This window comes from Kogia breviceps, chromosome 14 (assembly GCF_026419965.1).
Source record: "Kogia breviceps isolate mKogBre1 chromosome 14, mKogBre1 haplotype 1, whole genome shotgun sequence".
In the NCBI taxonomy this organism is placed as follows: domain Eukaryota; kingdom Metazoa; phylum Chordata; class Mammalia; order Artiodactyla; family Physeteridae; genus Kogia; species Kogia breviceps.
Window position 1 is genome coordinate 49677861 of NC_081323.1, and position 14168 is coordinate 49692028.

The 14168-nt window shown below is 38.7% G+C and overlaps 1 protein-coding gene across 5 annotated transcripts in view; it reads left to right on the plus strand.

Moving 5' to 3' along the window:
- Positions 1-14168, plus strand: part of RNF24 (ring finger protein 24) — a 145934-nt gene that overhangs the window by 64983 nt on the left and 66783 nt on the right. For 2 of the 5 annotated variants that reach the window (XM_067013028.1, XM_067013029.1), the window contains exon 2: positions 49-206. The exons of the other annotated variants lie outside the window; for them this stretch is intronic. The gene's annotated coding sequence lies outside the window, so the exon portion shown is untranslated. The remainder of the gene's footprint in view (positions 1-48; positions 207-14168) is intronic. 5 annotated transcript variants of the gene reach the window in all.

A 14168-nucleotide genomic window follows, 5' to 3' on the forward strand; every position in this document is an offset into this window, starting at 1 on the left:
TGAGAGGAGGTGATCTCAAGTCCTTTAACTCCACCATCTTGTCCTCAGTCCTAAACTCAGTGTGGATCCAGGCGGCCACCACCAGCATGAGTGTGAGCCAGTGTGTCTGCATCATGGTCCCATCCCAGTCTCTGGAGGGCGCAGGGCAGGGCAGCTGCAGAGAACTCTAGGGAAGGTGGGAGCTTCACAGATCGCCAGCCCCAGAGGTGTGTATATACCACAGTTTTTTAATTTAGGTATAGTTGATGTAAAATATATACATTTCAGGTGTACAACATAATGATTCACAAATTTTAAATGTTATATTCCATTTACAGTTATTAACTATATATCCTTGTAGCTTATTTTTCTTATACATAGTAGTTTGTACCTCTTAATCCACTACTGCTATCTTACCCCTCCCTCCTTCCGTCTCCCCGCTGGTAACCTCTCATTTGTTCTCTACATCTCAAGTCTGTTTCTGTTTTGTTGTATTCACTAATTTTATATTTTAGATTCCACATATAAGTGGTGTCATACAGTATTCATCTTTTCTGTCTGACTTATTTCACTCAGCATAATAGCCACCAAGTCCGTCTGTGTTGCTGCAAATGGCAAAATGTCCTTCTTTTTATGGCTGGGTAGTATTCCATTGTGTGTATGTGTGTGTGTATATACACACACACACACACACACACCACATCTTTATCTATTCATCTGTTGATGGAAACACGTCTTTATCCATTCATCTGTTGATGGACACTTAGGTTACTTCCATATCTTGGCAATTGTATATAATGCTGATATGAACACTGGGGTGCATGAATCTTTTCAAATTCGTGTTTTTGTTTATAAAGACCCAGGAGTGAAATTTCTGGGTCACATGGTAGTTCTATTTTTAGCTTTCAGAGACACCTCCATACTGTTTTCCATAGTGGCTGCACCAGTTTGCATTCCCACCAACAATTACCTTTTTTCCACATCCTCACCAACATTTGTTATTTGTGTTCTTTTTGATGATAGCCATCCTGACAGTTGTGTGGTGATACCTCATTGTGGGTTTTTTTTTTTTTTTTTTTTTGTGGTACACGGGCCTCTCACTGTTGTGGCCCCTCTCGTTGCAGAGCACAGGCTCTGGACACGCAGGCTCAGCGGCCATGGCTCATGGGCCCAGCCGCTCCGTGGCATGTGGGATCTTCCTGGACCGGGGCACAAACCCGTGTCCCCTGCATCGGCAGGTGGACTCTCAACCACTGCGCCACCAGGGAAGCCCTCATTGTGGTTTTAATTTGCATTTTTCTGATGATTAACAGTGTTGAGCATCTTTTCATGTGCCAGTTGACCATCTATATGTCTTCTTTGAAAAAATGTCTATTCAGATCTTCTGCTTATTTTTTAATTGGATTGTTCGTTTTTTTGATGTTGAGTTGTATGAGCTGTTTATATATTTTGGATATTAATCTTTTATTGGTCATATCATTTGAAAATATTTTCCCCATTCAGTAGGTTGTCTTTTTGTTTTGTTGATGGTTTCCTTTGCTGTGATCTCTCTTTATTTTCCTTGATGTACCACAATTTTTTTTAATTAAAGTATAGGGCTTCCCTGGTGGCGCAGTGGTTGAGAATCCGCCTGCCGATGCAGGGGACACGGGTTCGTGCCCCGGCCTGGGAAGATCCCACATGCCGCGGAGCGGCTGGGCCCGTGAGCCATGGCCGCTGAGCCTGCGCGTCCGGAGCCTGTGCTTCGCAACGGGAGAGGCCACAACAGTGAGAGGCCCGCATATCACACACACACACACACACACACACACACACACACATTAAAAAAAAAAAGTATGGTTGATTTACAGTGTTATGTTCATTTCTGCTGTACAGCAAAGTGATTCGGTTATACATATATATATTCTTTTTCATGATCTTTTCCATTATGGTTTATCACAGGATATTGAATATAGTTCCCTGTGCTATACAGTAGGACCTTGTTGTTTATCCATCCTATATATACTAGTTTGCATCTGTTAACCCCAAACTCTCACTCCATCCCTCCCCCAACCACCATCCCCCTTGGCAACCACAAGTCTGTTCTCTAAGTCTTTGAGTCTGTTTCTGTTTCATAGATAAGATCATTTGTGCCATATTTTAGATTCCACATATAAGTCATATCATATGGTATTTGTCTTTTTCTGACTTACTTTACTTAGTATGGTAGTCTCTAGGTCCATCCATGTTGCTGCAAATGGCATTATTTCATTCTTTTTTACGACTGAGTAGTATTCTATTGTGTATATATGTGTGTGTATATATACATATATATATATGTGTGTGTATATATGTATACACATATACATATACCACATCTTCTTTTTTTTTTCTGCGGTACGCAGGCCTCTCACTGTTGTGGCCTCTCCCGCTGCGGAGCACAGGCTCCGGATGTGCAGGCTCAGCGGCCATGACTCACAGGCCCAGCCGCTCTGCGGCATGTGGGATCTTCTCGGACCGGGGCACGAACCCCTGTCCCCTGCATCGGCAGGCGGACTCTCAACCACTGCGCCACCAGGGAAGCCCTACCACATCTTCTTTATCCATTCATCTATCAATGGACATTCAGGTTGTTTCCATGTCCTGGCTACTTTAAATAGTACTGCTATAAACATAGAGGTGCGCATGTATGTTTTCAAATTAGAGTTTTGTCAGGATATATGCCCAGGAGTGAGATTGTTGGATCATATGGCAACTCTATTTTTAGTTTTTTGAGGAATCTCTGTACTGTTTTCCATAGTGGCTGTACCAACTTACATTCCCACCAACAGTGTAAGAGGGTTTCCATTTCTCCACATCCCCTCTAGTATTTGTTATTTGTAGCCTTTTTAATGATGGCCACTCTGACTGGTGTGAGGTGGTATCTCATTGTAGTTTTGATTTTCATTTCTCTAATAATTAGCAGTGATGAGCATCTTTTCATGTGCCTGTTGGCCATCTGTGTGTCTTCTTTGGAGAAATGTCTGTTTAGGCCTTCTGCCCATTTTTCAATTGGGTAGTTTGGTTTTTTGTTGTTGTTGAGTTGCATGAGCTTTTTGTATATTTTGGAAATTAAGCCCTTCTCAGTCTCATTATTTGCAAATATTTTCTCCCAGTCCATAGGTTGTCTTTACATTTTGTTCATGGTTTCCTTTGCTGTGCAAAACCTTGTAAGTTTGATTAGGTCCCATTTGTTTTTGTTTGTTTAATATTTATTTATTTATTTGGTTGTGCCAGGTCTTAGTTGTGGCAGGTGGGCTCCTTAGTTGTGGCATGCAGTCTCCTTAGTTGCGGCATGCAGTCTCCTTAGTTGTGGCTTGCAAACTCTTAGTTGCAGCATGAATGTGGGATCTAGCTCCCTGACCAGGGATCGAACCCAGGCCACCTGAATTAGGAGCATGGAGTCTTAACCACTGCACCACCAGGGAAGTCCCCCCATTTGTTTATTTTTGCTTTTATTTCTATTGCCTTGGGAGACTGACCTAAGAAAACATTGATACAGTTTATGTCAGGTAATATTTTGCCCATGTTCTCTTCTAGGAGTTTTATGGTGTCATGTCTTATATTTAAGTCTTAAGGCCATTTTGAGTTTACTTTTGTGTATGGCGTGAGGGTGTGTCCTAACTTCATTGATTTACATGCAGCTGTCCAACTTTCCCAACACCACTTGCTAAAGATATTGTCTTTTTCCCATTGTATATTATTGTCTCCTTGGTCAAAGATTAATTGACTATAGGTGTGTGGGTTTATTTCTGGGCTCTCTATTCTGTTCCTTTGATCCATGTGTCTGTTTTTGTGCCAATACCATGCTGTTTTGATTACTGTAGCTTTGTACTGTTGTCTGAAGTCTGGGAGGGTTATGCTTCCTGCTTTATTCTTTTTTCTTAGGCAATTCTGGGTCTTTTATGGTTCCATATAAATTTTTGGATTATTTGTTTTAATTCTGTGAAAACTGTCATGGGGTACCACAATTTCTTTATCCATTCATCCATTGATGGACATTTGGGTTCTTTCCATAGTTTGGTTATTGTGAATAGTGCCATTAAGAACATTCATGGGGACTTCCCTGGATGCACAGTGGTTGAGAATCTGCCTGCCAATGCAGGGACGCGGGTTCAAGCCCTGGTCCAGGAATATCCCACATGCCACAGAGCAACTAAGCCTGTGTGCCACAACTACTGAGGCCCGTGCACCTAGGGCCCATGCTCTGCAACAAGAGTAGCCCCCGCTCTCTGCAACTAGAGAAAGCCCAAGTGCAGCAACAAAGACCCAATGCAGCCAAAAATAAATTAAAAATTAAAAAAAAAAAAAAAGAACATTCATGTACAAAGATTTGCTTGAGTACCTGTTTTCAGTTCTTTGGGGTATATTCCTAGGAGTGGAACTGCTGGGCCATATGATAATTCTATGTTTAACTTCTTGAGGAACCACCAAAATGTTTTCTACAGCAGCTGTATCATTTTACATTTCTACCAGCAATGCACAAGGGTTCAAATTTCTTCATATCTTCACTCATGCTTGTTATTTTCTGTGCTGTTTTCAAAATACCCATCCTTGTGGGTGTGAAGTGGTATTTCATTATGGTTTTGGTTTGCATTTCTCTAATGACTAACAATGTGGAGCATCCTTTTATGTGCTTATTTCATTTGTATATCTTGTTTGGAGAAACAGCTATTTAAGACCTTTGCCCATTTTAAAACTGGGCTGTCTTCTTGTTGTTAAGTTGCAAAAGTTCTTTATGTAATCTGGATACTAAACGCTTATAAGATATATGATTTACAAACATTTTCTACCATTTTGTAGTTTGTATTTTCATTTTCTTGTTAATGTCCTTTCGTGCACAAAAATGTTAAATTCTGATGAAGTCTAATTTATCATTTTTTGCTTTTTTTCTTTTGTGGCTCATGCTTTTGATGTCAAATCTAAGAACCCACTGCCAAATCCAAGGTCATGGATATTTACCTCTAAGTTTTCTTTTAAGAGTTTTCTAGTTTTAGCTTTTCTGTCTAGGTCATTGGTTGATTTTGAGTTAACTTTTGTACAGGATATGAGGAAGGGGGTCCAACTTTATTCATTTGTATGTGAATATCCAGTTGTTCCAGTACCATTTGTTAGACTATTTTTTCCCCATTGAATGGTCTTCACGTTCTTGTCAAAAATCAACTGGTCCAGGCTTCCCTGGTGGCGCAGTTGTTGAAAGTCCTCCTGCCGATGCAGGGGATATGGGTTCGTGCCCCAGTCCAGGAAGATCCCACATGCCGTGGAGCAGCTAGGCCCATGAGCCATGGCCGCTGAGCCTGCGCGTCCGGAGCCTGTGCTCCGCAACGAGAGAGGCCACAACATTGAGAGGCCCGTGTACCGCAAAAAAAAAAAAAAAAATCAACTGGTCCTAGATATTTGGGGTTTATTTCTGGATTCTCAAGTCTATTCCATTGGTCTATATGTCTGTCTTTATGTGAATACCACAGAGTTTTAACTGCTGTAGTTTTGAAGTAAGTTTTGAAATTGGGAAGAGTGTAAGTCTTCCAACTCTGTTCTACTTTTTCAAAATTGTTCTGGCTATTCAGGGCCGCTTGTAATTCCCTAAGAATATGAGGACTGCTTTTCCATTTCTGCAAAATTATGCTTGGAATTTTGATAGTCATGGCACTGAACCTGCAGATTGCTTTGGGAAGTCAGTCATCCCATTATTTTGGTTTGTTGTATTTTTATTTTCATCCAGCTCAAAATGTTTTCTAATTTTCCTTTTGTTTTCTCCTTCAACATATAAGCTGCTTACAAATGTAATGTTTACTTTCCAAATATTTGTGGGTATCCCAAATTTCCTCCTTTTGATGACTTGTAATTTAATTCCATCATTGTCAGAGGACATATTTTGTTGAGTTTCAATCCTTTTAACTTTATTGAAACTTGTTTTATGACCTAGCACAGGGGTTGGCAAACTATGCATGGCCTGCTTGTTTTTGTAAATAGAGTTTAGTGGGACACAGTCATACCAATTCATTAAAGAGTTCTCTGTGGCTGCTTTTGAGTTAAAATAGCAGAGTTGAGTAGCTGTGACAGAGACTGTATAGGCAACAAGCCTAAAATATTTACTATGTGGTCCTTTAAGAAACTTTTTTACCAACCTCTGGCCTACCATAAGGTCTATGACTGTTCCAATTGTGCTTAAGAAGAATGTATATTCTGCTCATTAGGTAGAATGTTCTTTAAGTGTCAGGTCATGTTGGTCATTCGTGTTATGTAACTCTTATGTTATCTTTGGTGATTTTTGGAGTAATTGTTCTACCCATTATTATGAGTGAGATATTGAAGTTTTCAACTATTATTGTTGAATTATCTATTTTCCCCTTTGTCAGTTTGCCTTATGTATTTTGGGTCAGCTGTTAGGTTGACATATCTTCCTGATGAATTGACCGTTTTATTGTAAAACATCTTACTTTGTCTCTAGTAAAATTTTTTTTGGCTTAAAGTATGTTTTGTCTGATACTGGCATAGCCACTCTAGCTCTCTCTTTTTTTTAATATAAATTTATTTATTTATTTATTTATTTATTTTTGGCTGTGTTGGATCTTTGTTGCTGAGCATGGGCTTTCTCTAGTTGCAGCGAGCGGGGGCTACTCTTCATTGGGGTGCAAAGACTTCTCACTGCGGTGGCTTCTCGTTGCAGAGCACAGGCTCTAGGTGCGTGAGCTTCAGTAGTTGTGGCATGTGGGCTCAGTAGTTGTGGCTCGTGGGCTTAGTTGCTCCACAACATTTGTGATCTTCCCAGACCAGGGCCCAAACCCGTGTCCCCTGCATTGGCAGGCGGATTCATAGCCACTGCGCCACCAGGGAAGTCCCACTGTAGGTCTCTTATGCATATTATTTGCAAGATGTATCTTTTCACATCATCCTATGTATTTGAATATAGTGTGTTTCTTGATTACAAAAAAAAACCCTCAAAGCTTGTTTTTTGTTTTGGGGGTTTTTTTTTTTTTAATCCATTCAGCCAGTGTCTGCCTGTAATTGGACCAGTCTATTCACAGTCAATGTTATTATTACTATGCTTGATTTATGTGCTATTTTCCATTTGTCTCCTGTGTGTTTCATGTCCTTTTTTGACTTTTTTGTATTAAATGGATATTTTCCATTTTAATTCCTTTTTTGAATGTTGAAACATTTTTTCTTAACTGATATTTTATTGAGATAATTGTAGATTCATAGGCATTTGTAAGAAATAATACAGAAATCACTTGTATACTTTGCCAACTTTTCCACAGTAGTAACTAACATTTTACCATATAAAATCAAAACTATATGTTAGCTATATTTATGTTACTATAACATATCACAGACAAGGGATGAGTGTGGATATGACCAATCTTCCTCAGATTTCCCCAGTTTCACTCATTTGTGTATATGTGCATGTGTGTTTATCTACCACCGCAGACAACATACTGAACAGTTCCAACACCATGAGGACCCCTAGTGTTACCCTCTTATAGTGGCACATTACCTAACCTCTGGTGATGACCAGTCTGTCCTCCATGTCTAAACTGTTGTCATTTCAAAAATGATATATAAATGGAATCATGAAGTATATAACTTTTTGGAGTTAGCTTTTTTTACTCAGCATAATTCTCTGGGAGATTCATCCAGGATGCTGCATATATCAATAGTTTGTTCCTTTTTATTGCTGAGTAGTATTCCAAGGTTATGTGTGTACCAGTTTATTTATCTGTTCATCTGCTGAAGTACATCTGGGTTGTTTCCAGTTCTGGGCTGTTACCAAAAAAGCTACTATGCACATTTGGGTACAGGTTTTTGTGTGAATGTTAAGTTTTCATTCCTCTGGGATAAATGCACAGGAAAGCTTTGTTGATTTTTAAACTACATATATTTTATTTTTTTTCTTAGTGATTATTCTAGGGATTACAATATGTATCTTATCACAGTATACTTCAGAGTAATATTACTTTAACTCCAGTAAAATACAGAAAGAGTTTTGCTCCAACATAGTTCCATTCCTTCCCCACTCTTTTGTGATATTATTTTCATATATATTATGTGTTATATATCTTATAACCCCAATATACAGCATCACAATTATTGTTTTATACAATTTTATATCTTTAAAAGATAATTAAGAAAGGAGAAAATATATTTATAGAATCTTTTATATCAACCCACGTATTTATTATTACCAGTACTCTATTCTCCCTGTGGATTCAAGTTACCATCTGGTATTATTTCCTTGATCTGATATAGCTCCATTCTCTCCCCTTATTTTTGTGATATTATTGTCATTTAGATTACATTATTATATGCTACAAGCACAGTGATACGTTTTAATAATTCTTGTTCTATGCGGTTGTCTTCTACTTTTTGAAATAATTAAAAGCAACAACAACAGGGGATGTTGACTATGGTATGATAGCTCACTTTTCTTGGTCACCTCACTTTTCTTTACACCAAAAGCTCTGTTCCAGCAAGTCTTCCAGTGTCATACAAGTCAGAACTAAAAGTCTTAAGGTCCAAGCAGCTCCTCACAGCTTAATCATGTTGCTTATAATTTTTTTTCTCTAACTTGTTCATTAAAAAAAAGAAAGTTTTTGGCAAATTAGAAGTAAGTTACTTAGGGACTTCCCTGGTGGCGCAGTGGTTAAGAATCCACCTGCCATTGCAGGGAACATGGGTTTGATCCCTGGTCCGGGAAGATCCCACATGCCACGGAACACCTAAGCCCATGCGCCATAACTACTGAGCCTGCACTCTAGAGCCCGCAAGCCTCAACTACTAAGCCTGTGTGCCACAACTACTGAAGCCCACGTACCTAGAGCCCATGCTCTGCAACAAGAGAAGCCACTGCAATGAGAAGCCTGTGCACCGCAACGAAGAGCAGCCCCTGCTTGCCACACCTAGAGAAAGCCCACACACAGCAATGAAGACCCACTGCAGCCAAAAATAAAATTTAACAGAAAAGAAGTAAATCACTTATTTGTTCTTTATTGAATATCTATGGCCTCTTGAAAATATCTTCTTTACCAATGGCATTTTTCACAGAATTAGAACAAAAAGTTTTTTAATTTATATGTAAACACAAAAGACCCTGAGTAGCCAAAGCAATCCTGAGAAAGAAAAACGGAGCTGGAGTAATGAGGCTCCCTGACTTCAGGCTATACTACAAAGCTACAGTCATCAAAACAGTATGGTACTAGCACAAAAAAACAGAAATATAGATCAGTGGAACAGGATAAAAGTCGAGAAATAAACCCACGCACCCATGGTCGATTAATCTACAACAAAGAAGGCAAGAACATACAATGGAGAAAAGACAGTCTCTTCAATAAGTGGTGCTGGGAAAACTGGACAGCTATATGTAAAAGAGTGAAATTAGAACACTGCCTAACACCATGCACAAAAATAAACTCAAACTGGATTAAAGACCTAAATGTAAGGCCAGACACTATAAAACTCTTAGAGGAAAACATAGGCAGAATACTCTTTGACATAAATAGCAGCAATATATTTTTGGATCCACCTCCTAGAGTAATGAAAATAAAAACAAAAATAAACAAGTGGGACCTAATGAAACTTAAAAGCTTTTGCACAGCAAAGGAAACCATAAACAAAACAAAAAGACAACCTACAGAATGGGAGAAAATATTTGCAAAGTGACCAACAAGGGATTAATCTCCAAAGTGTACAAGCAGCTCATGCAGCTCAATATCAAAAAAACAACCCAATCAAAAAATGGACAGATCTAAATAGACATTTCTCGAAAGAAGACATACAGATGGCCAAAAAGCACATGAAAAAATGCTCAACATCACTAATTATTAATTATTAGAGAAATGCAAATCAAAACTACAGTGAGGTATCACCTCGTACCAGTCAGAATGCCCATCATCAAAAAATCTACAAACAATAAATGCTGGAGAGGGTGTGGAGAAAAGAGAACCCTCCTACACTGTTGGTGGCAATGTAAATCGGTACAACCACTATGGAGAACAGTATGGAGGTTTCTTAAAGAACTAAAAGTAGAGCTGACATACCATCCAGCAATCCCACTCCTGGGCATATACCTGGAAAAAAACATAATTCAAATAGATATATGCACCTCAATGTTCATTGCAGCACCTTTTACAATAGCCAAGACATGGAAGCAACCTACATGTCCATCAACAGAGGAATGGATAAAGAAGATGTGGTACATATATACAATGGAATATTACTCAGCCATAAAAAATGCCATCTGCAGCAACATGGATGGACTTAGAGATTATCATACTAAGGAAAGTAAGTCAGACAGAGACAGACAAATATCCTATGATATCACTCGTATGTGGAATCTAAAAAAAATGATACAAATGAACTCATTTACAAAACAGAAACAGACTCACAGATTTCAAAAACACTTATGGTTAGCAAAAGGGAAAAATGAGGGGGAGGGATAAATTAGGAGTTTGGGATTAACATATACACACTACTATATATAAAATAGATAATCAACAGGATCTACTATATAGCACAGGGAACTCTACTCAATATTCTGTAATAACTTATATGGGAAAAGAATCTGAAAAAGAATAGATATGTGTATATATATATATATATATATATATATAACTGAATCACTTTGCTGTACACTTGCAAATAACACAACATTGTAAATCAGCTATATTCCAATATAAAATAGTAATTAAAATCAATTTTTTAAATTGTGATGTATACAGATAATGGAATATATAATGGAATATATATACACATAATGAAATATAATGAGATAATGGAATATATAATGGAATATATATACATGCACTGCAACGAAGACCCAACGCAGCCATAAATAAATAAATAAATAAATAGAATTATATTTTTAATCATCTACAAAATATTAATAAACTGATCCTAGGAACATATAAAAATGATTCTGACCAAGTGAGGTTTATACCTATACAAAGTTAGTTTAACATCAGAAAACCAATTAACATAATAGACTCACTGTTATGATTAAAAATTCTCAACAAACTAAGAATAGAAGAATCTTCTACATGAAACTACTGTATAAAAACTTATAGCCAACATCATAATTAATGGTGAAAGCCTAGACACTTTCTCTTTAAGATTGGGAACAAGCAAGGATACCTGCACTCACTACCTCTTTTCAACATTGCACTGGAGGTTCTAACCAATATAGTCAGGAAAGAAAAATAAAATGTATTCAGATTAGAAAGGAAGACATAAAGCTGTCTTTCTTTACAGATGAAATGATTCTGCATGTACAGAATGCCAAGGAATTCACACACACACATACACACACACACAAACTAGAACTAATAAGTGAATTCAGCAAGGTCACAGTATACAGGATCATTATACCAAAAAATCAATTTTATTTCTACATATTAGCAATGGACAATCCAAAATAATTTCATTCACAATAGCATTAAAGAGAATAAAAAACTTTGGAATACATTTAACAAAAAAGTTCAAGACTTGTACACTGAAAACTACAAAACATTGCTGTAAACCTTAAAAATTATCTAAATAAATGGAAATTCCATATTCATGGATTTGAAGACAACATTATTAACATGGCAATTCTTCCCAAATTTATCTATAGATTCAAAGCAATCTCCTTCAAAAATCCCAGTTGGATCTTTTGCAGAAATTAGCAAGCTGATCCTAAAATTTATATGAAATGACAAAGACCCAAAAAAGCCAAAACAATATGAAAAAGAACAGAGTTGGAGGACTTAACACTTCTTGATTTTAAAACTTACTATAAAGTTATCATAATCAAGACAGTGTGATACTGGCATAAAGATAAACATATAGCTCAATGAGGGACTTCCCTGGTGGCACAGTGGTTGGAACTCTGAGCTCCCAATGCAGGGGGCCCAACTTCGATCCCTGGTCAGGGAACTAGATCCCACATGCATGCCGCAACTAAGAGTTTGCATGCCACGGCTAAGGAGCCCACCTGCCACAACTTAGGAGCCTGCCTGCCACAACTAAGATCCTGTGCAACCAAATTAAAAACTTTAAAAAAAGATAGACATATATCTCAGTGAAACAGAATCCAGAGTCCAGAAATAAATTCTTACATTTATGGTCATTTGATTTTCTATTAAGCTATGCAAAATGATGAACTTCTCCCCTTCTCTGAACACATTTTTCTTATTCCTTTCTTTACTACAGAACTGACATACAGTGCCTTCTTGAATTAGTTTTTTGTTTTTAGAAGTTGTCAACTAAATTCTCATTTTTCATATTTAGAAGCATTTACATTTGTTTTTTAATTTAATTTATTTTATTTTTGGCAGCATTGGGTCTTCATGGCTGCACATGGGCTTTCACTAGTTGCGGTGAGCAGGGACTACTCTTCATTGCAGTCCACAGGCTTCTCATTGCGGTGGCTTCTCTTGTTGCGGAGCATGGGCTCTAGGCGTGTGGGCTTCAGTAGTTGTGGCTCACAGGCTCTAGATCACAGGCTTGGTAGTTGTGGCACACGGACTTAGTTGCTCCGCAGCATGTGGGATCTTCCTGGACCAGGGCTTGAACCCATGTCCCCTGCACTGGCAGGAGGATTCTTAACCACTGCACCACCAGGGAAGTCCTGCCTTGTTGAATTAGACTAAAGTTCACAATGGTGTGCTTAATGTACAGTGACCGACAACCTCTTCCAGTAGATAATACTAATCAGGGTGGAGAGATGAACCTTTGTCTTGCTCGATATACATAAATTAACTCAAAATAGATCATAGAGCTAAAGATTACATAGCTAAAACTATAAAGCTCTTAAAAGAAAACATACAGGTAAATCTTTATGACCTTGAGTTAGACAAACATTTCTTAGATACAGCACCAAAAGTACAAGCAATAAAGACAAAATTGATAAGATGAACTTCATCAAAATTAAAAACTTTTATGCTTCAAAAGATACCATTAAAGTGAAAAGACATGCCTAAAACTGGGAGAAGAGATTTGCAAATTATATATCTAATAAAACACATGTATGCAGAATAAAGAACGTTTATTACTTAATAATAAGAAAACAAATAGGGAGGGCTTCCCTGGTGGCACAGCAGTTAAGAATCCACCTGCCAATGCAGGGGACATGGGTTTAAGCCCTGGTCCGGGAAGATCCCACATGCCACAGAGCAACTAAGCCCATGCGCCAGAATTACTGAGCCTGCGCTCTAGAACCTGTGAGCCACAACTACTGAGACCGCATGCCACAATTACTGAACCCCACCTGCCTAGAACACATGCTCTGCAACAAGAGAAGCCATTACAATGAGAAAACCGTGCACCACAATGAAGAGTAGCCCCTGCGCGCCGCAGCTAGAGAAAGACCACGCAGCTATGAAGACCCAGCGCAGCCAAAAATAAATTAAATAAATTTATTTTTTTTAATCCTTAAAAAAAAAAGAAAACAAATAGGGACTTCCTTGGTGGTGCAGTGGTTAAGAATCCACCTGCCAATGCAGGGGACATGGGTGTAATCCCTGGTCTGGGAAGATCCCACATGCCACGGAGCACCTAAGCCCATGAGCCACAGCTGCTGACCCCGCGTGCCACAACTACTGAAGCCCACGCTCCTAGAGCCCGTCCTCTGCAACAAGAGAAACTGCAATGAGAAGCCCGCACACCACAATGAGAACCCTGTGCACCGCAACGAAGAGTAACCCCCACTCGCCACAACTAGAGAAGGCCCGTGGGCAGCAACAAAGATTCAACACAGACAAAAATAAATAAATATTTTTTAAAAGGAAAAAGAAAACAAAACAAATAACCCAGTCTAAAATTGGGCAGGGGGCTTCCCTGGTGGCGCAGTGGTTGAGAATCCGCCTGCCGATGCAGGGGACATGGGTTCGTGCCCCGGTCTGGGAAGATCCCACATGCCGCAGAGTGGCTGGGCCCGTGAGCCATGGCCACTAAGCCTGTGCGTCTGGAGCCTGTGCTCCACAAGGGGAGAGGCCACAATAGTGAGAGGCCCGCGTACCACAAAAAATAAAAATAAATAAATAAAAAATAAAATTGGACAGGGAGGGTCAAGATGGCAGAGTAGAAGGACATGTGCTCACTCTTGCGAGAGCACCGGAATGACAACTAACTGCTGAACAATCATTGACAAGAAGACACTGGAACTCACCAAAAAAGATACCCCACATCCCAAGACA